Source organism: Sorex fumeus, unplaced genomic scaffold, assembly GCF_029834395.1.
Source record: "Sorex fumeus unplaced genomic scaffold, SorFum_2.1 ptg000081l, whole genome shotgun sequence".
In the NCBI taxonomy this organism is placed as follows: domain Eukaryota; kingdom Metazoa; phylum Chordata; class Mammalia; order Eulipotyphla; family Soricidae; genus Sorex; species Sorex fumeus.
Window position 1 is genome coordinate 17521609 of NW_026606138.1, and position 23896 is coordinate 17545504.

General features: G+C 42.8%; 1 long non-coding RNA gene across 1 annotated transcript in view; it reads left to right on the forward strand.

Moving 5' to 3' along the window:
* The window catches only part of LOC130038849 (uncharacterized), a 54062-nt gene extending 38621 nt beyond the window's left edge, over window positions 1-15441 (forward strand). Inside the window, exon 3 of the long non-coding RNA XR_008794802.1 lies at window positions 15429-15441. This is a non-coding gene — a long non-coding RNA (uncharacterized LOC130038849). The remainder of the gene's footprint in view (window positions 1-15428) is intronic.
* Window positions 15442-23896: the final 8455 nt, after the last annotated feature.

Genomic DNA, 23896 nt, shown 5'->3' on the forward strand with positions numbered 1-23896 from the left:
AGGGCAAATAGAGGGCACAGAAGCATGGCTTTGAAGCACTACATCCTCGGCCTTTTCAACTTGAAACCAGAACTTCGAGCCCCTCTGAGTCTGGGCTGGTGCCAGGTGGGTTCTGTGTTAGAGCAAACTGGGCAGCTGCAAACACTTGGGCAAGGCAGGGCCTGGATCTTTCTCAGGCCTGAGGGATTTTAGGCAAAAGAATAAAGGATTGAGGATTGAGGTTGAATTTCCCTAGAGTTGTCCTGTTGGAAGTATAGGCACAAGTGTACACACACACACACACACACACACACACACACACACACACACACACATAGAGAGAGAGAGAGGTAGGGGGCACACCCAGAAGAGCTCATGGCTTAGTCCCAGCTCTGAGCTCAGGGATTACTCCTGGAAGACTTGGGGGACCATATGAGGTGCAGGGGATCAAACCGAGGTGGACTGGATCCAATGCATGTAATGGGCTATCGCTTCAGCCCTGATTATTAAGCATTTGAAAATTGACTAGAGCGACTGAGGAACTGAATTTTTTGTTGTTTTGTACTGGTTTTGTTTTGGGCTCACATCTGGCAGTGCTCAGGGCTTACTTATGGCTCTGTGCTCAGTGATCACTCCTGGTAGTGCTCAGAGGACCATATGGGATGCCAGGGCTCAAACCTAGGTAGGCTGCATGCAAGGTAAATGCTCTACCCACTGTACTATTGCCCCTGCTCCACACTTGTTTCTTTTTTACTTTCAATATGGGCACTAGAAAATTAGCAGTCACAAACCAGGCTGGCATGGGGTTTCCAGATGACATTTCTGGGTGCCACTCTAAAATGCCAAGGGGTGCAGAAATAAGATAGTCTAAGCTTGCTCTGGCATGCTTAGGAGGGTTGCTTCTGCCCTGTTTGGTTCATGTAAAGGTTAATCATGAGTTGTGTCCACAGAGGCTTAATTTCAACTCCACTTTGAGTAGTGGAATTTTGTCTCATTCCCAATGTACCATAAAAGACACTGTTAACAATGGTTGGGGCTAGAGTGATAGCACAGCGGGTAGGGCACTTGCATTGCATGCAGCCAACCCTGGTTTGGTCCCCAGCACTCCATCTGGCTCCCTGAGCACTACCAGGAGTAATTCCTACATGTAGACCCAGGAGTCAGGATAAGACCTACATCCTTAGGTGTGGCCCAAAACAAAAAACAATATTGGTACCTTGGAACTACGCCTTGCATGCAACTCACCTGGGTTTGATTTCTGGCACCACAACTGGTACCCCAGCCCACTAGAAGTGATCTCAGAGCAGAGCCAGGAGTAAGCCCTGAGTACAGCAGGGAATAGCCCAAAATTTAAAAAAAAATCTCCAAAACCAAAATTTAAAAAACTATATTAATATCTTAACATTCTTCTTTATCTGTCATTTTCTACTCATCATTTCTATTATCTTACTATGCTTTTGTGTTACTGATTTTTTTAGATCATAATACTTTGCATTAAAAATAATTCTTATGAGCTGGAGTGATAGTATAACAGGAAGAGCATTTTCCTTGCATGTGGCTGAGCTGGGTTGGATCTCTAGCATCCCAGTTGGTTCCCTGAGCACCACCAGGTGTGATTCCTGAGTACAGAGCTAGGAATCAAACTGTTATAACTCACATTGCTTTGTTGTTTTTCCTTAGGAGATGTCATTGAATTACCCTTTCCTTAATGTTTCAAATTGTTGAGATTATTTACCATTCACTTTTTTAGGAAAAAATTATAAATCAGTGCTTCAGTAAGTAGTCTGCAGAAGCTTTTCTCAAATTTTCCTTGGACTACTGGCAACATAAGTTTAGAAACCCTGGAAACAATCAGAGTAGAGAAGTAGGCAGGGATGATACCATCACTCGCATTATTTCCCAGTGCAGCTGGAGAAGGAAAAAGAAAACAGAATACAATACTGGAACACAGGGGTATAATTACCCTATTTGTAGATAAACAGATTTTACTTCTGGAGTGCCCAAAAGAGTCATCTCAAAAGAACTAACATCAACAATAAGAGAAACCTGCAAGGGGTGTGATTTCAAAATTAACCAACAGAAATCAATAGTTTCCTTCTATACACACTGCAATTAGAATAATGAGGGAAGGAAAACCAAGAATTAAAGAGACACAGGCAAGACCTACAGGGGAAAAAAGGGACAGTTGGTATGGGTGGAGGGGTGTCGCGAAGTGGGAGGTTCACAAAAGAGAAATTAAACTGATGGATTCTTTTTCTGTTTTGGTTTTTTTCTTTAAATGGGGGCGGATTGGGATGTGGGGGGCGGGGTGGCGCAGAGAAATCCACACCCAGTGATATTTAGGGCTTACTCTTTTTGTTTGTTTTTTTGGGGGTCACATCCAGCGATGCTTAGGGGTTACTCTTGGCTCTGCACTCAGAAATCATTTCTGGATGTGCTTTGGGGACCCTATGGGATGATGGGTGTCAAACTCGAGTCATTTTTGGTGATGCCTAGGGGACTCTATGGGATGCTAGGTATTAAACCTGGGTTGGCCACGTGCAAGGCAAGCACACTACCCTACCCACTGTACTATCACTCCAGCCCCATAAACTGGTGGATTCTAAGAGGCACCATTCACTCGTATAGAAAGACTCCATAACAGACCACACCTTTTTCTCAATCTCTGTTACGATCTCAAGAAAAAAAATAGCCACAGATTTTTTCCCCCAGAAACACAAAAGTTATATCAAAAGTTCCTAAGGGAAAAAAAAACCACACCCAAGTTCTTGGGGCCAGAGTGACAGCTCATCAGATTTCCCTTGCTTTTTATTCAGAAGCCTCAGATTTCATCCCTTCTGCACAAGGTCCTGCACAAAGTCCTCTGAACACTGCTGGGAGTGAGTCTCTGAGCACAGAGCTGGGAGTAGTTACTGAGTTCCACTGAGTATGGCCCCAAAACCTAAACAAACCAAAAAACAAAACAAAATTAAAAAGATCCAATCAACCCCTACTCCCCTAAACCAAACAGGTCCTTGCTTATTTATTTCTATCTAAAAAAAGCCTGAAAAAATAACAGCGTTGATGGGTTATTAATATAGCATATTAATAATCTGATACAATCCTGATACCTAAAGCCTGAATGGAGACGTAATAGTCATAGATATTTAATATCTGATCAAGGAAGCTTTTCAGACTATCAGAAAAATTGGGGCAAGTGGGAAATTAGAAAAAATAAGTTTGGAAACTGTGAGTTCCAATAAATACCCTTATGAGGATCTCTATCTGTCTGTTTATCTATCTCTGTTGATACCACCTTCATGAAAGTATAATACCAGCAGAAAAAAAATGTCTTTGATTATACTGGAGTTGGGAAAAGTTTTTCCCCCATTTGTTGCCAGAATACAGATTCCAAAACCCATAAAAATTAAAGCGTAATTGTTTTAAATACATGAAAGTAAAATGGCTTTCTGTGGCAAGACAACAAAAAGAAAAGTGAAAAATCAAATGACTGGAACAGTTACGTGCTGCGAATGGTTAAGCACAAGTCTTGCCATTCGAGGACCTGGGTTTGATCCCTAGCCCTACAAACACCTTTTCTTCCCCTGTCACTGCTGTGTGTAGCCCTGGTAGCTTGAAAATACCACCTAGAGTGCCCCCCCCCCCCAAAATCAAATAACCGGGAAAATATTTGCATCTAATAAAAACAGAAGGTCAACTTCCTGATATAAAAAAGTTTCCTCGAAAGTCTATTAAAAAAACAATTTACATAAAAGAACACAAGTGACTTCATCATAAAATAAGAAAACCCAAACTTCATAAAGATACCATGGGGTGGGAGTTGGCTGGGCCACACCTGGCAGTGCTCAGGGCTTACTTTTGGCTCTGAGCTCAGGGATCACTTTTGGTGGAGCTCAGAGGATCATACTTGGTGCCAGGAACCCAGATCCACTGTGTGCAAGTCAAGCTCCCATACTATCATTCTGGTCCTATGATACTTGTCAAAAATCTTTCGAGGAGCGGCCAGGGAGTGGCCCCGACAGCTCTTCCCCTGGCCGCCCAGGTTCTGGCTGGGCCCAGGCTGCTCCCCCAGCCAGGGTGGCCCGGGCCCTGGAGCAGACGGTGAAGGGAGGGCCAAGCCAAGCCAGTTGATAGATCAGATGCCGTTTATTCATTCTTCCCACGCGCCTGCCCCAATCTCCCTGAGACTCCCATTCTAGTCTCACACTGCTCCTCATTCTGGTATCCTCCTGTCTCTCCTGCTCATCTCTCCGCTCCATCTCACAGCCTGGGCTCGCTCTCTCCACGTGCCTGCTCCTGTATTCTTCTACATCCTTCTCTCTGTCCCCCTTGCTAGCCTCTCCGAGGTCCATCATGCTGTCCTGCTCTTGCTCTCTCCAGCTCTCTTCTTTCCACCTCCCTTATCTCTCCAAGCTGATACTGCCCCTAGTCAGGTAGCCAAATCAACATAAGAAAGCCCTTCCTGAGGGTTCACCTTGTTCAAAGGGAACACCACCTAGGATATTCCAAGGCCCTTCCTGACTGTCCAAGGGCAAAATACCCCTTAAGGCGTTTTTCTCTTTTCCTCAGTCAACATATCAATACTAGTCATTTTTGTATGGACACAGTAAGAGGTACCATTGAGGCTTGTAGGGCAGCTCTCCTGGGAACATCTTGCCACAGACTCAGACTACAGTGCTTAGGCCAGATTTTTAATCTTTCCTAACCCTAGCAGGGTCCAAATCTAGTTATTACTTTTCTGGTCATGACAGCATTTGTCTATGACCAAGCTCTTAACTTATAGTTAAGCATTATGGCGCTTTGGCCAGGCCCATCTCGATGCCAGGGTAGCACATAGTTGACCGCTTGCCCTGGTTTCATCCAGTCCCTCGTAGGGACCCTGCTTTTGGGGACGCTAAAAAGAAAGGGAAGCTGAGGCTTAGGTTACAGAACGGATGCCCAGGAGGGAAATATCACTGAGAGTCACATTACAAAAGCAGGTCTTCTTGTGTCCATACAAAAAGGACATTGCTCTGAATAAACTGCAAAGGTCTTAGGGAAAGAGAAAAACAATATTTACAAGTCAGCAGTGCACAAAGAAAGAAGTTACAAATAAACACAGAGGAATGGGAACACTGTGATGGGAGCAACCCAATAAACCTAAACTACCTAAAGCTATGCAGGAAGGACAAAACAGTGTTATCCTACATCTCCCCCCCCCTTTTTTTTTACAAAACACAAAATTTGAAACAGAGGAACAATTCCAAACACAAAACAGTCACATTACTTGAACTAAGATTTCAGTCCAGTCCTGTACCCAGAGCTGTGCTTGTAGTAAAGCGTCCAATTGTCCTGCACTGTCCAGGAGTGGTCAATGATTAGTCATTAGTCCCATTCTGAAGAAATGAAGTGTCTGGATCAAAACTGAAGAGGTGTACCTGTAACAGCATCAGTAGTAGTTGCAGCAATGAGTCCCAGGGAAGCAGCTATTAGGAGTCCAATAAATTTCTGGAAGCACTGGATCAGTTGGGGAGCACTGGAACTGGAGCATCACAACTTCTGGCAGGAGTACTTCAGCAGAGGAATGCAGCTATTCTTCGGTCAGGTTCATCTGCAGTTGTAGATGTGCAACTTAGCTTATGTTTGAGAAAAAACACTTTTTTAAAGTTATCAGAGGCTTTAACCTTCGGGGTTTGGTCTCCATGCCTGGGGGTAGAGAAAGAGACAAAGGGAAGCTCCAATACAAATGGATATCCTAGAAAGAAATGAAAAGTTTTCTTGTTGAAAGTCATTCCTTTCTCCTTCAGGAACCTGTGAATTCCAAGGAAATGATAAAAGTAAAGTACTGTTAATTCAAAATATGGAGGTCTGGCGTTGTCCAATCCACAAGCTGTAAAAAGAGAGGTATAAGGAATGCCTTAGTGTGAACTCATGATCTGTTAAAGGAGCCAGAGGCCTTGCTGCAGGTCCTCTGACACTGGCTCCTCTTCTTTCCTTTGTGACTTCCAGCTGAAATCAGTTTGGCGATGACTTGGGTTTGGAATTTGAAGGGTTATGAGTCTCTGGTGGTCTGAAAATCCAAGTCAGGTGGATGAATTCTACTCCTGATGAGACGTAAAGGGACCCAAAGTTTCTCAATGGGGTTATCATCTGTTGAAACAAAAGCATAGCCTTTTCCTCGAATGAGGAGTTTCCCTGCTACATTCAAGTGGGAAAATTCCTTTTTTGTTTTTTATTTACCAAGCCATGTATCCACTGAATATGGAGAGGTGGTGGGCTTAAAGTCACAGTGTTCTCTTAAAAGTCAAATTGCTTCTCCCTAAGAGTAACTCCTACAGTGCCTTGTGGGATTGGTCCCTTTATAACAGAATTTAATTTGTAGCAACACTGGGCAGGGGTATACCTGAGGCTATGCAGGAAGGACAAAATAGTGTTATCCTACAGATACTGTTTTTCTTTCATCAGAATATTAAAGTCTCTAAAGTTAGATGATATTCTGTGAAAAGAGAGGAGGGGGTACTCCTTTTCCCCCTACTCCTGTTAGTTCACTACAAATCACCCCCATGTTCATCCCTTGCTTTCTAAAGGAACCATATTGGCACTGTTCAGCACTCATGAAATAGTGTATTAAAAAGTTTTTCGCTGCATGAAAAAGTTAAATGCACGAAACCTAAAAGTCCAAAGTAGAAAAAGTGATTACAACTTTTCCCCCCATTTTTGGGGGCCACACCAGCAATGCTCAGGGGTTACTCCTGGCTCTGCACTCAGGGATCACCCCTGGCGGTGCTCAGGGGACCATATGGGATATCAGAGATAGAATCAGGGTCAATTCTGTACAAGACAAGCAGGCAAGCACTCTACCTATTGTATTGTCTCTCTGTCCCTTCAAGGTTTTTATTATAATTTAAAACAAGTTATAATAATATGCTTTGTGTAAGAAAGGATGAAAAGAACAGGTCCAGAGTTGGTGGTGTTCATATAAATATTCCTGAATGTTTATAGCAAAAACCATTAACATAGGAAGTATCAGCATTGTTAAAGGAAAGAGGAAGGAGAATTTTCAGAACCACTTAATAGACTACGAGAATGTACTAATTATGAAAAAATTAAATTCAAGCATAGGTTTCATTAAGGGGAATCAAATTGCTAAATCACTCCCGAGAAGGAGCTGAGGACTCACTTCCTCCATAAGAATCCTTCATAATCTTTTTTGTTTTTGTTTTTTGCTTTTTTGGACCACACCGAGTGATGCTCAGAGGCTTTGTTCTCAGGAAGCACTCCTAGCAGTGCTTGGGGTTCATATGGGATGCGCAGAGGACCACATGGGATGCCGAGAATCGAACCAGGCTTGGTCACGTTCAAGGCAAAGTCCTTACGCACTGTACTATAGCTCCAGTCCCAGAATCCTTTATATTCTTGTTTCCTCAGTATTTAGTTTTAAGTTATTTTTTTCTCTAATTTTTTTAAGCAAAAAGTGTTATCTAATGGTTCTATTTCCCAGTAGACTGGCCTGTTCTCACACCCACTATGTGGAGTTTTCTTTTTTTTTTTTTGTAGACATGTGTAATGTGTTCACCTCTTTTCAAAGTTTCTTTTGAATTTGCAATTCATTCAATGCATTTGTCGGGGCTGGAGTGATAGCTCAGCGGGTAGGGCGTTTGCCTTGCACGCAGTCGACCCGGGTTCGATTCCCAGCATCCCATATGGTCCCCTGAGCACCACCAGGAGTAACTCCTAAGTGCAGAGCCAGGAGTAACCCCTGTGGCATTGCCGGGTGTGACCCCAAAAGCAAGAAATTAAAAATGAAAAAAAAGCATTCCATTTCTGCTTGCTGTTTGCCCTATAACATAGTATCAATGTTCTCCTTTCAAATAAGCTTTAAAAGAATCTTCTGGCAGGTGGCACTGTTGGGCTGTAAGAGAGACAGGAATGAACTTGGAAAACCCGTGGTCACTGGCTTGTAATGAAGGGATCACTCAAAATCACTGAAATAAGATCTAGACAGTGTATTTTTGATTTTGGTTTTGGCTTTTTCTGGGAAGGGCTTATTTTAGAGGGGCTACATCTGGAAGTGCTCAGGGCTTACTCGTACTCTATGCTCAAGATCATTTCTAGCGGGGACCCAAAGTAGGTGATATCACCATCTGGAATGCAGGGAAGGTAGTGGAGGTGTGGTAGTTAAGGGTCTTGGTCTTCTTTTATTTATTTTAGTAGTGATTTATAATTTTCTTTATATAGGTCTTTCACCCTTAAGTTAATTCACAGGTACCTAACTTTCGGAGGCATCTTTTGAATTTTTTTGTTTTGTTTTGAGGCCACACCCAATGATGCTCAGAGGTTACTACTCCTGGCTCTGCACTAAGGAATCATTCCAAGAAGTGCTCATGATATGTGTACTTTGGGATGCCAGGGATCGAACCTGGGTCAGCCACATATGAAGCGAACACCTACCCACCAACTGGCCCTAGGAGTTAATATTTTTCAGAGTCAGCTAACTTCCATATTACAAAAGCATAGCATTAACTATCTTCCTGTGTCTATATAAAAAGGACATTGCTGTAAAATAAAAATATGCAAAGGGCATAAAGGGGGGGGGGAAGCAAACAGTCCACTTACATAAACAAAATCCAGAGTCATCAGAAGGTTTGACTTTACAAGTTACCACATCTGAGCTGGAGATTTTTGTGACTAACAGATAGGGGGAGAAGAACACAAAGAAGATGTTAAAGATAAGCACAGAGGGGGCTGGAGCAATAGCACAGCAGGTAGGGTGTTTGTCTTGCACTCGGCCAACCCAGGTTCAATTCCCAGCATCCCATATAGTCCCCCAAGCACTGCCAGGAGTAATTCCTGAGCGCAGAGCCAGGATTAACCTCTGTGCAATGCCAGGTATGACCCAAAAAGCAAAAAAAAAAAAAAAAAGAGACAAGCACAGAGGATTGGGAGAGCACTAGTAGAGTTGAGTGTGCCCCAGGAGCATTGTAGTGGGAGTAACTCAATTAACATAAACTCTTTGTGTGAGAAAGGACAACCCAATGTTAAGCCTAAAATGCTTGGAACTATAATCCAACAGATCACTTGATCACTTGACTTCCTGTTAATCATCAATTTGCCAGAGTGGGTGCCAGTAATGTCTCCATTCATCCCTGTCGTGTGCTATTGTAGCCCAATGGCGTCTGTTCGTTCTAGAAACACGAAGAGCCTCAAACTGATCATTCAGGGTCTTGACGAAGAAGTCTGACCATTCTTGTAGGTGGGTGGCCATGCGATCTTTTGACATCCTTGAAATCCAGTCAGTAACAGTTCTAGTCCAGCAGTTGTCTCCAAATCTCATTACGTGTCCGGCCCATCTGATTTTCAACGCCTTGGCAAACGAGACAGCGTCCCTGATTCTTACCGTAGATGGAGGTTGGAACTCCGAATTCTTTCTCTCATTTGAGTGAAACATGATACTCCAAGCATAGCTCTTTCAATTCCTCTTTGGGAGACCCAAATAGCATTCTCATCCTGTTTTCGTAGGGCCCAGGTCTCTGAGGCATATGTTAATGCAGGAAGAACAGTGGAATCAAAGAGATGTGCCCGGAGCCAGAGGTTCTTAGTCCTCTTAGCTATTTCTTTGATGCTCTTGATGGCATTCCAAGCCGCTCTCTTCCTCCTGCGCAACTCAGGTGCCAGGTCATTCTTCATGTTGACTTCTCAACCTAGGTACACGTAACTGTTGCATTCAGAGATGATCGTTCCGTTGAGAGTGAATGGAACGTCAGGAATGAGACTGTTTCTCATAAACATTGTCTTCGTGAGATTCAGCTGGAGTCCGACCTTTCCACACTCACGGTCTAAGTCGGCCAGCATTTGTGCCGCTTGGCTGATGTTTGGTGTTATTAGAACGATGTCATCAGCAAAGCGGAGGTGGTGTAGTTGCCGACCACCTATCTTCACTCCCATTCCTTGCCATTCCAGTCATCGCATGACGTTCTCGAGGGTGACGCTGAAGAGTTTTGGTGAAATGGTATCATCCTGCCGAACCCCTCTCTTGACATCAATGATCACTTCTTTGTAGAATGGTGAGATCCTGGTAGTGAATCTGTAATACAGCTCACAGAGGATCCTGATATATTGAGTATGAATGCCCTGATTGGCTAGGGCTTCAATGATCGCTTCCATCTCAACAGAATCAAAAGCCTTCTTTAAATCAATGAACGTTAGACAGAGTGGCATCTTGAACTCCCGAGAAACCTTACTTCACCTTAAGATAACACGCCATTATGTGAGAGAAATGGGAAAAGTGTATGTAATATGACAGTTAATGACTAAAGGCTTCACTGTTGGATTTTGGCTTATTATAGCTTTAATTAGCTGTTTCTTTTTTTTGTTTTGTTTTCTTTTGGGGTCACACCCGGCAATGCTCAGGGGTTACTCCTGGCTCTGCACTCAGGAATTACTCCTGGCAGTGCTCAGAGGACCATATGGGGTGCTGGGAATCGAACCCGAGTTGGCCTCATGCAAGGCAAACGCCTTACCTGCTATGCTATTGCTCCAGCCCGCTGAATCTCCCCTCTTGAGATGTGTACTTTCATGATTTTCTGTCTAATGCTGGTATGTGTTGGGGCTCTCTCCACCCTTGGAGAAGCCCTGGTTCTCTCTTGAGCGCATTATTCTCCATTCTCTCTCACTTTCTCTTCCTCCTCCCCTTCAAAACCTCCAAATAAAATCTATTTTACTTCACTGCTTGTCTACTCCTGAAATTCTTTTTTTTTCATTTTATTTTTTTAGGTGAGTATAGTAGAATGGCAGGTTACAAAATCAGTACCCCAAAGTTCACAATTTTCCTATATTCAAATACTGAAAGAGAAGAAAGTGATAATAAAAAAAAAAACAACCCTGTTCACAATTGTGCCGCAGAAAATCAAGTACCTTAGAATCAGCTTAAATAAGGAGGTAAACGACCTATACAAAGAAAACTACAAAATATTACTTCAAGAAACAAGAGAACATGAGGAAATGGAAACACATTCCCTGTTCATGGATTGGGAGAATTAACATTGTCAAAAAGGCAATATTCCCCAAAGTTTTATACAAATTCAATGTGGTCCTTCTAGGATACCCATGACATTTTTCAAAGAAATAGACAAAATACTCCTGAAATTCATATGGAACAATAAACCTCCACAAATACCTAAAGCAATCCTTGGGAAAAAGAAGATGGGATACATCACCTTCCTCAACTTAAAACTGTACTGTGCCTTGCATGCGGCAAACCCGAGTTCAATTCCTCGATCCCTCTTGGAGAGCCCGGCAAGCTACCAAGATTATACTACCCACATGGAAGAGCCTGGTAAGCTCCCCGTGGTGTATTTGATATGCCAAAAACAGTAACAACAAGTCTCACAATGGAGACGTTACTGGTGCCCGCTCGAGCAAATCGATGAACAATAGGAGGACAGTGCTACAGTCTTATTAGTGTAACATCATGAGGTACAGTTGTAGACTTACAAACTTTCGCGCTTGGGTTTCAGTTATACAATTATAGAGCACCCATCCCTCCACCAATGCCCATTCTGCACCACTAATGATCTTAGTAGCCCTCCCACCCCCACATCCCCCCACCCAACCCTGCCTCTGTGGCAGAGCATTCCCTTTTGTTCACTCTTTCCTTCAGGGTCCTGTAGTTTGCAATAGTTATTGAGTGACCATTATGTTCTGTTTATAGTCTACTTTCAGCATGCATCTCGCATCCAGAGCAAATTCTCCAAACATCCTTTACTTTGTATTCTCTTCTCTATCTGAGCTGCCTTTTCCCCTAGCCTGTGCTGCCAGCTTCCAAGCCCTGGAGCCGACCTCCTGGTACTTATAACTATTCTTTGGTGTTTAACTCCCATTCTGTTGCTTTATATTCCCCAGATAAGTGCAGTCTATGTCTGTCCCGCTCTTTCTGGCTCATTTCACTTAGCATGATACTTTCCATGTAGAACCACTTGTATGTAAATTTCATGTCTTCATCTTTTCTAACACCTGCATAGTATTCCATTGTGTAGATTACCAAAGTTTCTTTAACCAGTCATCTGTTCTCAGGTACTCGGGTTTTTGTCCAATTTTGGCCATTATGAACAGTGCAGCAATGAACATAGAAGTGCAGATGTCATTTTGACTGTACTTTTTTGCCTCTCCGGGATATATTCCCAGAAGTGGTATTGCTGGGTCAAATGGGAGCTCAATTTCTAATTTTTTGAGAATCATCCATACTGTTTTCCAAAAGAACTGAACCAGTCGGCATTCCCACCAGCAGTGAAGGAGGGTCCCTTTCTCACCACATCTCTGCCAACACTGGTTGCTTTTGATCTTTTGGATGTGGACTAATCTCTGTGGTGTGAGATGATATCTCATTGTTGTTTTGATCTGCATCTCCCTGGTGATCAGTGATGTAGATCATTTTCTCATGTGCCTTTTAGCCATTCAGATTTCTTCTTTGAGAAATTTTCTGTTCATTTCATCACTCCATTTTTGATGGGGTTAGATGTTTTCCTCTTGTGGAGTTCAACCAATGCTTTGTATGTCCTTGATATCAACTCATATCCGATGGGTATTGGGCGAATATCCTTTCCCTTTCTGTAGACTGTCTTTGTATTTTAGTCACTGTTTCTTTTGAGGTGTAGAAGCTTCTTAAAGATAGTCCCATTTGTCTATCTCTGTTTTCACTTGCTTGGCCAGTGGCGTGGCATCTTTGAAGATACCATTAGCTTCAATGTCGTGGAGGGTTTTGCCAACCTTGTCTTCAATGTACCTTATGGATTCCGGTCTGATGTTGAGGTCTTTAATCCATTTTGATCTTACTTTTGTACATGGTGTTAGGTAGAGATCTGAGCCCAATTTTTTGCATGTAGCTGTCCAGTTTTGCTAGCACAATTTGTTAAAGAGGATTTCCTTGCTCCACTTCACATTTCTTGCTCCCTTATCAAAGATTAGATAATCACATGTTTGGAGGGAGATGTCAATATATTCAACCCTGTTACATTGGTCTGAGGCTCTGCATTTGTTCCAGTACCATGCTGTTTTAATTACTGCTTTGTAGTAGAGCTTGAGGTTGGGGAGGTTGATTCCTCCCATTTTCTTTTTCCCAAGAATTGCTTTAGTTATTCGTGGGTGCTTGTTGTTCCATATGAATTTCAGGAGTGTTTGTTCCATTTCTTCAAAGAATGTCATGGGTATCTTTATAGGAATCGCAATGAATTTGTACAATGCTTTGGGGAGTATTGCCATTTTGATAATGTTTCTTTTCTTGTGGTGTCTTTGTTTCCTTTTGGTACTAGAGAGATATGAGCTTCATAGAAACTGTTTGGGAGAGTTTCTGTTTCTTCAATTTCCTGGAAAAGCTTGAGAAGAACTGGCAATAGGTCCTCTTTAAATGTTTGGAAAAATTCGCTAGTGAATCCATCTGGATCTGGGCTTTTGTTTTTGGGAAGACTTTTGATTAGTTTCAATTTCCTTGATATTAACAGGACTATTCAGGTATTATAGATCATCTTGAGTCAGCCTTGGGAGATTATAGGAATCCAGGAACTCATCCATTTCTTCTAGGTTCATTTCTTTTGTGGCATACAGACTTTCAAAGTAGTCTCTGATGATCTTTTGAATTTCTTTGGTTTCTGTTGTGTTATCTCCCTTCTCATTTCTGATTCGTTTTATTAGGGTTCTCTCTCTTTGTGAGTCTTGCTAGTGGTTTATCTATCTTGTTTATTTTCTCGAAGAACCAGCTCTTGGTTTCACTGATCTTTCAGATTGTTTTATGGGTTTCCATGTCATTGATTTCTGCTCTAAGTTTTATGATCTCTTTCCTTCTGCCTGATTTGGGCTCTTTTTGTTGGTCCTTTTCTAAGATCTTGAGCTGTGAAGTCAAGTTGTTTATGTGGGGTGTTTCTTCCTTCCTGAGAAATGCTTGCAGAGCTATAAATTTTCCCCTTAGCTTTAGCTGCGTTCCATAGGTTCTGATAGCTCGTGTCTTCATTCTCATTTGTTTCCAGATATCTTTTGATTTCTTCCTTGATTTCTTTTCTGAACTACTCATTGTTCAACATTGAGTTGTTTAATTTCCAGGTGTTTGATTTGGTTTTCTGCATCTGATCATGATTAACTTCTATCTTCAGTGCATTGTGGTCTAAGAAGATGATACAGTATCAATCTTCCTAATTCTGTTGAGGTATGCTTTGTGGACCAGCACATGGTCTATCCTGGAAAATGTTCCATCTGTACTGGAAAAGAATGTGTATTCTTTTTTGGGGGGGATATAAAGTCCTGTATAGATCTATTAGCCCTCTGTCTTCTATTTCTTCCTTCAGAGCCAATATTTTCTCGCTGAGTTTTAATCTTCTTGATCTATCTAGGGGTGATAATGTGGTGTTGAAGTCTCCAACTACTATTGTGTTGCTTGTAATGTCCTTCTTAAGGTCTGTTAGCAGTTGTTGTAAGTATTTGGACGGTCCCTCATTAGGTGCGTATATGTTTAGGAGTGTGATTTCTTCCTGCTGTACATGTCCCTTGATTAATATAGAATGGCCTTCACTGTCCCCTTCTAATCTTTTTCAACCTGAAATCTATGTTGTCCAATACTAATAAGGCCACTTCAGCTTTTTGAGGGGTTTGTTTGCTTGCAGAGTTTTTTTCCATCCTTTGACTTTGAATCTGTGTTTGTTCTGATTGTTCAGATGTGTTTCTTGTAGGCAGCAGAATGTTGGGTTCTGTCTCTGAATCCATTTTGTCACTCTGTCTCTTAATTGGTGAATTTAGACCATTGACATTGAGAGAGATTATTGTTATGGGGTTTTGTGTCATCTTTCTGTAAGGGTTTGTTGTGCTTCTAGGGGGTTGTTTTGTCTTACAGCCCCTTTTGCCCTTCTTTTAGGTTTGTTTTTGAGTCTATGAAGTTTCTGAGAGGTTGTTTATCCAGAAAATAGTGTACCATTCCTTTGAGTTTGAGTAAGAGTTTAGCTGGATAAAGTATTCTTTATTGGTGAAGCGTTCATTCCAGTGAGTTTTTTCACTATATCCCACCATTGCCTTTGGGCTTGGAGGATTTCCTCTGATAGATCTGCTGTGAATCTAAGGGGTGCTCCTTTGTTTGTGATTTCCTTGTTTGACCTTCCTGCTTGCAGTATTGTGTCTCTATTTGTGGTATCTATCATTCTAACTGTGATATGTCTCGGAGTGTTTTTGTTAGGGTTTCTTTTAGTTGGCACCCTTCAGGCTCCTTGAATCTGGATGCCTGCATTGTCCAGCTCTGGGAACTTTTCAGCAATGATTTGTTTAACCGTGGGTTTTTCATTGGGACTGTTTCCCTGACCTTCTGGTACTCCACTGATTCTATTGTTGTTCCTCTTGGAATCATCCCCTATTACTCTGATTTGCTCTAGAGCTATTTTGAGGTCTCTTGCCATTGTTTGTTGTTGCCTGTAGGCTTTGTGCAGCTCATCTTTCAGTTCACAGATTCTGTTTCAGCTGTGCCATTCTACTGTTGAGGGCACACACTGAGTTTTATTTCATCTACCGATTCTTTTATTCATGACATTTCTGTGCGTAGCTTTCCAATTTCTGCTCTCATTTCTTTCTGTACTTTCTCGATTGTTTCTTTTATATCCTCCTTTAATTTACTGGATATCTGTCTCACTGTTTCATTAAGTTCATTGAACATCTTCATTACTTCATATCTGAATTATTTCTCAGAGAACTCCCTTAAGTGAGTAACACCTAATGAAGCTTCTGAAATCTTTTCATCGCCCTCTCCTCGTGGTGGGGATTTGCATTGTTTCTTCATGTTGGTGTGGTCGTATGAAGACTGAGATGTTACATGAGATTGTTGAGTATGAGTAATTTACCTGTGGGTGACTGAGCCACCGCTGGCCCAAAATTAGGACACGCCCACTTCTGCAGAGGCCACGCCCCCTACACGTACCTTGTATGTAGAACCTGGGAGAAGAAAACCGCACACAGCTTTCTGGAGGAACAGGAAGAGGCTCCCGGATGGTGGGTGGCCCAGAGTTCTAGAGGACACCTGAGGCGCGTATGTGGGAAAACTAAGTCCTGGATTCGAATAATGACTGACCTGGGCCTGAAATTCTTTTCTGCAAGCTGAGACAAGAACCCTGTAATCCTGGGTCCCGGGTGGCAGAGGCGGATGGGGGAAAAAGTGACCATCTTTCTCCTCCCCACTTCACATAAGCCACCGTGGGGCCCAACGACATCACTGGCACACTCACTAGCAGCTAGGAAGGTATTCACATCCTGATTCCATGTTTCCTGCCTCATGACACTGATGTGAAATAGTTGGGGACAGTTTCTCCCAGGGTAGCCTGGAGCTATGTTCCCTCAGCAATGGGTAGGCCCTAATTTACTTGTTGCTTTGGAGTTGAGATCTTTTTTTTCCCCTTTCCTTACTTCATTCTTTCTCTCTTTCTGACTTTCTTCCTCCCTCCCTCCCTCACTTCCTCCCTGTGGGAAGCTGGCCCTTTAACTGACCAAGGCCTAAGTGCCTGTGCTACGTATGGTCATCTTGACCTACGACACAGCCTGTGCTATGTATGGTCGTCTTGACCTACGTGACCCTGCAACAGGCAAAGCCAGTGCTATGTATGGTTATCTTGATGTATGGTTATCCTGAGAGAACATCTGTCATGGCTGTCAGTAATAACAAGAAGTAACTGTCTCGTGTCTGGTATGTGATGCATATAAATTTTATAAATCATATGGACACGGCCCTTTGTGTAACTACCTCGTGTCTGGTACAAGATATGCATAAACTTTATGCGTGAGATGTGAAAACAAACCTTCCTAACCATATATGGGCACGACCTTTTGTGTAGCTGCCTCATTAATGGATATATACCCTGATTGCCCCCAATAAAGTCTGTCTCTTTTTCTCTCTGTTTCTGAACTGCATTCTGTCTCTTGTGTCTTGTGTTCATTTGGTCGATCCTTCCCTGCACCTACGGATCCTAAGGCGCCCCCCCCACACTCCCTCCAGCACTCTCTTTCTTCTTTCTTTTCCTTCCTTCCTTCCTTTCTTTCTTTCTTTCTTTCTTTCTTTCTTTCTTTCATTCTTTTTTCTTCCCTGTACTCTAAACATTAGTATGAATAAAAGTTTTACACAGAAAATAAAGGAAGGAATTTAAGAAATTAAAGGAATTTAACTCCTCTGTGGAATTTAAGGGGTGAGCCTAGATCATCATAAGCCCCAGAGTTTAGGGAGAAGGGAAGAAATAGAGTGAAGGAGAAGGGGAGACGAGAGAGATGAGAAGCAATGGGGTTAGGGGTTAATGGGACTTAGATAAAGGAGTGGTGTCCAGGAATGATAGGGTGAAATATCCAAACCACAGAGTCAACAACACTGAAATCTCAAGGCCCAGATTTTAGTATCTAGATTTAAAAGCTTCTGACCAAGATGACAGACTGGGGCTGGGGTGGAGATAGGAGGGTAGGAGAGGGAGTTTGGGAATGCTGGTGGAAGGAAGTTTACACTGGTGGGGGATTGGTGATGGAACATTGTATGTGAAAAACCCAGCTATGAATCACTTTGTAACTCATGGTGCTTTAACAAAATTAATCTTGGGGCAAAAATAAGGAAATAAACAATATTCAACAGAGAAACCCAAGCCTTGGATTATAAAACTGAAATTATCAGGGCTAAATCTGACATAAAAACATTGATGGAGGTTATTGGGCGTTTTGGCATTGTGGGTATGTTAACTGCATGTGAAAACCATAATCATTAGGGCTGGAGTGGTACAGTGGCTAGGATGCTTGTCTTGTACACAGCTGACCCGACTTTAATCCCTGACACCACATATAGTCGCCTGAGCTACCAGGGGTGATTTCTAAATATAGAGCCAAGATTACGCCCTCAGCACAGCTGGGTGTGACCCCCCCAAACAAAAAAATAAGCACTGCATAATTGTAAAGATACTGCCTAATCTATAACAGCAGCAATAATAATAGCAACAATAATAAATTTTGTTGAAAGAAAAAGTTGTTTATGTCCCACATGGGAATAAGACATAACTACTTTGGGACTACTTTTTTTCCTACTAGACAGGAATTGTCACAACTCTACTGGACAAAAATAAGTGAAGTAGGCAGGTTTTCTAAATCTGGAATTGTCAGATGACAGGAGTCAAAGCACACTCGTGTAAGTTATTGTTCCTTGGTGGATGGTGTTCTCATGGGACACGGACAGGATGAGTTGACAATATGTTTTTAGAAAATTTTTATAGCTTTTCTGAAAATGACTCCCCTTAACAGAGTAAACAGGTCCTATTTGTTTGCCCAGGGAGTCAGGAAAGAGGGTGGATCCAGAAGAATCAGCCCTACCTGGGGAAGGAAGCATAAATGAATGCCCTCAGTGTGTACATCCAGCTTTAAGAAACATTCTCATCTGTTTTTATTATCACTTCATTTTATGTACTCATTATCTGTCAAATATTAAGTTTGCACTGATTTTTTTGTTTTGTTTTTGTTTTTGTTTTGAGGCCATATCTGGTTGTGCTCAGGGTTTAATCCTGGCTTGTATTCAGGAATCACTCCTGGCAGTGCTCAGAGAACCCTACGGGATGCTGAAGATAAAACCAAATTTGGCTGTGTGCAAGGCAAGCTCCCTACTCACCGCACTGTCTCTCCAGTCTTTCATTCTATTCATTCTAGCATGTTTCTGGAGAAAACTATTATTTTTACTTTAATAAAATTTTTTTCTTGTTTATATCTATTTGCTTATATAGTGGTATTAGTGTTGCTGGTTAATTATTGTGAAGGAATAGAGCTGTTCTGAGAGTATTTGTCACATCAGAATCACCTGTTCACCTCAAAGACTTCAGGCTGGGTAGTGGATAGGGAACTTGTAGCCCTACCAACACTCCAGGGTCCAACTAAAGATGAGCTCCTGCGATTTAGAGCAGGCAGCATGCTTCCCCTGTCCTAAATATCTGTGCCTCACATCTGTGTGAAGCAAGCACAATGGGAGGCACTGTGCCAGCTGACAGGCCCAGGAACTGTAGCCTGAGTTCCTCAATAAAAAACAAAGGAAGATATGTAACAGGCTTTGATGGCCAGGTCAATTAGGAATGTTGATGAAAATTAGCAGATACATTTTTCTGCCCCAGACAGTGTAAACCCTCTCTATAGCGTGTCAGTCACTGGCATTCTTTGTGAAGAGGAATGTGTGATGCTTGGGAATACACCCAATGCTAAGAAGACTTGGTCCCTGGACTCCAGGTGGCAGCCTGTGCATGGGAATAAATAGAGTCACATAACATGTTTGAAAACATGCCCCTTGAGATAATGAGGGGCAACCTGAAGGGTGAGATGAAAGGCATGGGTCCATAGAGGCAAATGGAGTTCACCTGTGACGACAGGTTGAAAGACTTTTCAGCAGTTGTGGTGATATTACGATGGGAAGGGCCTTTGCCTTGTATACAGCCAACCTGGGTTCTATCTCCAGCATCCAATATGGTTCACTGAGCACTGCTGAGAGTAATTTTGAGCTCAGAGTCATGAATAAGCCCTGAGTATCGCTGTGTGTGGTCCAAAAACCAAACAATAAAATAAAAACAACTTTTTAAAAGAATTTTGAGCACTATCCAGAGTCCCATGTCCTTCTCTCCCGGGAGGGAGCATAACATGACACTCGCCAGAACCATGCCGCTGGACCGCACACCAGGCTGTTTTATTCGGGGTTCCCCGGAGGGGGGGCAGGTGAGACCTCTCTCCACCCCAAGGGACAGCCTCCAGAACTCAACCACCACCATGCTTACGGCCGCTTTCCACATGCTCGGGCCGAGCCTCATCCACGGGTGAACCTATTCCTGGACCGTGCAGCTGCATCATGACACTTCATACCACACATTCTACCCATACCCCAAGATATATATATATGCATAAGCACACAAGACTCAACCTTTATCAACAAGTTAGTGATCTCTTTAGAAGAGCTTAAATGACCTCTTGTTGAAATACAAAAATCTTCACACCCTTTCCTCTAAGGAAACTTTTTTGTAGCATTTTCAGTGGGTTTTCATAACAAACAATACAAAATATATTATTTCGGTTCTGCTTTGGGGCAGGGTTTGGGGTTCAGGATGGAAACATCTGAAACATGGTGGTGGGAAAGTGTAATGGTGAGGGGACTAATGTTGAATATTAAATGTAATGAAATATTGTGAACTACTTTATAAAATTAAACAATTTTTTAAAAAAAAAGAATTGTGAGAAGAATCCTGGAAAAAGACCAGGCTTTTGACAGAGAGAAAAGGAGGGTAGGATTGTATGTGAAATTCATGAACTGGATTAGACCATTGTAGCTGCTTAACAGGTGAAGAAGAGGAGGAAATAGAGGCAATAAATCTCCTGAAGATAAAGGAAAACACTGTTCTAAGCTTACCTTCCAAACCTCCTCTATTTATCTTCAATCCCACATCAATATTTCTTCTGCCAAAAAAAAGGATTTGGGGGCTGGGGCGATAGCACAGCGAGTAGGGCGTTTTTTGCCTTGCACGCAGCGAACCTGGCCGACCCAGATTCGATTCCCAGCATCCCATATGGTCGCCTGAGCACTGCCAGGAGTAATTCCTGAGTGCTTGAACCAGGAGTAACCCCTGTGCATCGCTGGAAATGACCCCCAAAACAAACAAACAAACAAACAAAAAAGGATTTGGGGTCAGAGCGATAATGCAGTGGTGGTGGAGGAGAGGGATTGCCTGGAATGAGGCCGACCCAGATTCGATCCCCTGGCATCCCAAATGATCCCCTGAGCACTGCCAGGAGTAATTCCTGAATACAGAGTCAGGAGTATCTCTGTATTTCTGTAACTCTGTGGTTTTTTTTTTTTTTTTTGGTTTTCGGATGTGATCCCAAAACAAAAGCAGGACCAAAACAACAAAAAAGAAGGGTTCATTCATCCATCTGTGAGTTCAGTATGAGTTTCAGTTTCATCTCCCTGATATCCCATACTCTTTTTTGTTCAGAAAGGGGGTTCTTCCCTCACACCCAGAATTCTCTTATGCCTCTTGATAGTAAGAGCTGGTGTCAATGGAGATCAGCCTTAAATTCACTTGAGGGAGAGACAATCTTGGGATGGATTCTCCATATCTATGAGAAGATGAGGGTCTTTTATTTTCCACTGAATCTCAGAGTTGGTCCAGAATTCAACGCTCTTTTAAGACACACAATTTTGTGCATGTCTTTGGGACATTTGTGTGTCACTGGAGGGACAGTGATCAGTGCCCCATTCTTGGTGGGTGGGTACACTCTGATGTGTAGGCAGTGGCAGGTGGGGTCTGCCTCATCATCTCAGTATAGTAAGAGTCATAGAACTAGGATCCTTCTTCTGCCTTTTCATTTTTTATGTGACAGTCTCTTTTCTCAGTGGACCATGTGAGGGACCATGGAGGGAGGACAGTGGAAAGCTCAGGATTAAACTTTCCGTATTGCACCTCTACCCATCTGACTTCTCTATCCAAAATCCCTTTATATCCTTTTGTTGCCGTGGAAGTTCCTCCAAAATCCATTACCAGGGGGCCCCACCCAACCCCCATCTTCATGCCTATGGCACTTTGAACTTCCAAATGTCTTCCTTACAACAAAGTCCCTTTTCTGAATGTGGCTTGAAGGTTCTTTGCAATTTGTTCCCTTCTATTGGTATTCAACCTTCCATCCCACGAATGAGCTTCATATACTCTCCTGGCAATTCCGAATACTTTTCCTAACCTGTATATGCTACCCAGAGTTCACCAAGAATGTCTGATCCTTTACTCAACTGTAATCACTTCCCTCATTTTGCTCTTTGAGGTTTTTATTAGAGGGGCCATCTCCATTTTTATTTGCCTCTATTTAGTTATACCCTGAACCCTCTCTGTCTCTATAGCTAGAAAGATCTGTGCTCATTGTTTGAGCCCAGCAGGATGTGTTGGGAGGAATACTCACTCCTCTGTGCTTGGGTGTCATTTTCAGGGGGTGTCATTTTCAGTGGTGCTTGGGTGGGGGAGAGAAGCCTTCTAGTACAAAAGATCAAATATGGATTGGCCACATTCAAGGCAAGCACCTCATGGGGGGAGGGAGGGTAGGGGGAACACCCAGCAATGTTAAGGGGTACTCCTGGTTCTGTGGTCAGGGATTATTCCTGGTGGTTCTTGGAGCACCCTATGGGGATGCTAAGGATCAAATCTGGGTAGACTGTGCGCAAGGTAACCCTACTCCCTGTGCTATCTCTCTGACCCCAAACGCCTTAATCTTGTACGAGCTCCACTCCCCTAAATATATACATTTTTTCAATTAAGTTTTTATAATAATGTTTGTCTTTGAAAACTCTTGAGCTTATTTGCCAACGTGGCTTGGTGCATACCTCAGGCAACCGCAAGCGAATGTTCGAGCTCGCAAAGCAGTGCATAGAAACGATCAAGGAAGACCTCAAAGAGAGAAGAGCAGCAGTGCTGGTAGATGTGGCAGAAGCCAGGAAAAGCATTTGTAATGCCCTCCTGTCCTTCACCAACTACAAGACCAAGATGACTGCCCTCCGACGTCCTGATGGATCTATCACATCTTCCAGAAGGGCATTGGAGAAGATTATTCATGACTTCTACTCAGATCTCTTTAATAGCCATGTCCACCTGCCCATATACCAAATTCCACAGGATGGATATGTCGTTCCTAACGTTCTCCCTTCCAAAATATGACACGCCAACTCGTTGGTAAAGAAACAAAGAGCACCTGGCCCAGACAAGGTCAGACCTGAACACCTGAAGAACCTGCCATCAGTTCTCATCAATAAACTGGCTTGGGTCTTCACATGCTACCTGTCTGAATGAAAGGTTCTGTCCCAATGGAAAACCAGCAGGACTGTACTACTATACAAGAAGAGAGACATCCACGACATTGGCAACTATTGCCCAATCTGCCTATTGTCTGTCATCTACAAGCTGTTCACTAGAGTCATCCTGAATAGGATTGGCAGAACACTAGATGAAGGGCAACCATGCGAGCAAGCCAGGTTCCGAAAAGGATTCAGCACGATCGACCATATCCACATGATAATCAAGCTCATTGAGGTTTCTCGGGAGTTCAAGATGCCGCTCTGTCTAACGTTCATTGATTTAAAGAAGGCCTTTGATTCTGTTGAGACGGAAGCTGTCATCGAAGCCCTTGCCAATCAGGGCTTCCAAACTCAATACATCAGAATACTCCATGAGATGTATTACAGATTCACTACCAGGATCTCACCATTCTACAAAGAAGTGATCATCCATGTCAAGAGAGGGGTTTGGCAGGGTGATACTATTTCACCTAAACTCTTCAGTGCCACCCTCGAGAACATCATGCGATGACTGGAATGGCAAGGAATGAGAGTGAAGATAGATGGTCGGCAACTACACCACATCTGCTTTGCTGATGACATCGTTCTAATAACACCAAACATCAGCCAAGTGGCACAAATGCTGACCGACTTCGACCGTGAGTGTGGAAAGGTCAGATTACAGCTGAATCTCACAAAGACAATGTTCATGAGTAACAGTCTTGTTCCTGACATTCCATTCACTCTCAACGGAATGACCATCTCCGAATGCAACAGTTATGTGTACCTAGGTCGAGAAGTCAACATGACAAATGACCTGGCACCTGAGTTGCGCAAGAGGAAGAGAGCAGCTTGGAATGCCTCCTAGAGCGTTGAAGAAATAACTAAGAGGATGAAGAACCTCCGGCTCCAAGCACATCTCTTCAATTCCACTGTACTTCCTGCATTAATATACAGCTCAGAGACCTGAGCCCTATGAAAACAGAATGAGAACGCTATTTGGGTCTCTCAAAGAGGAATTGAAAGAGCTATGCTTGGAGTATCACATTTCACTCAAATGAGAGAAAGAATCCAGAGTTCCAACCTCCGTCAATGCTCAAGAATCAAGGACACTGT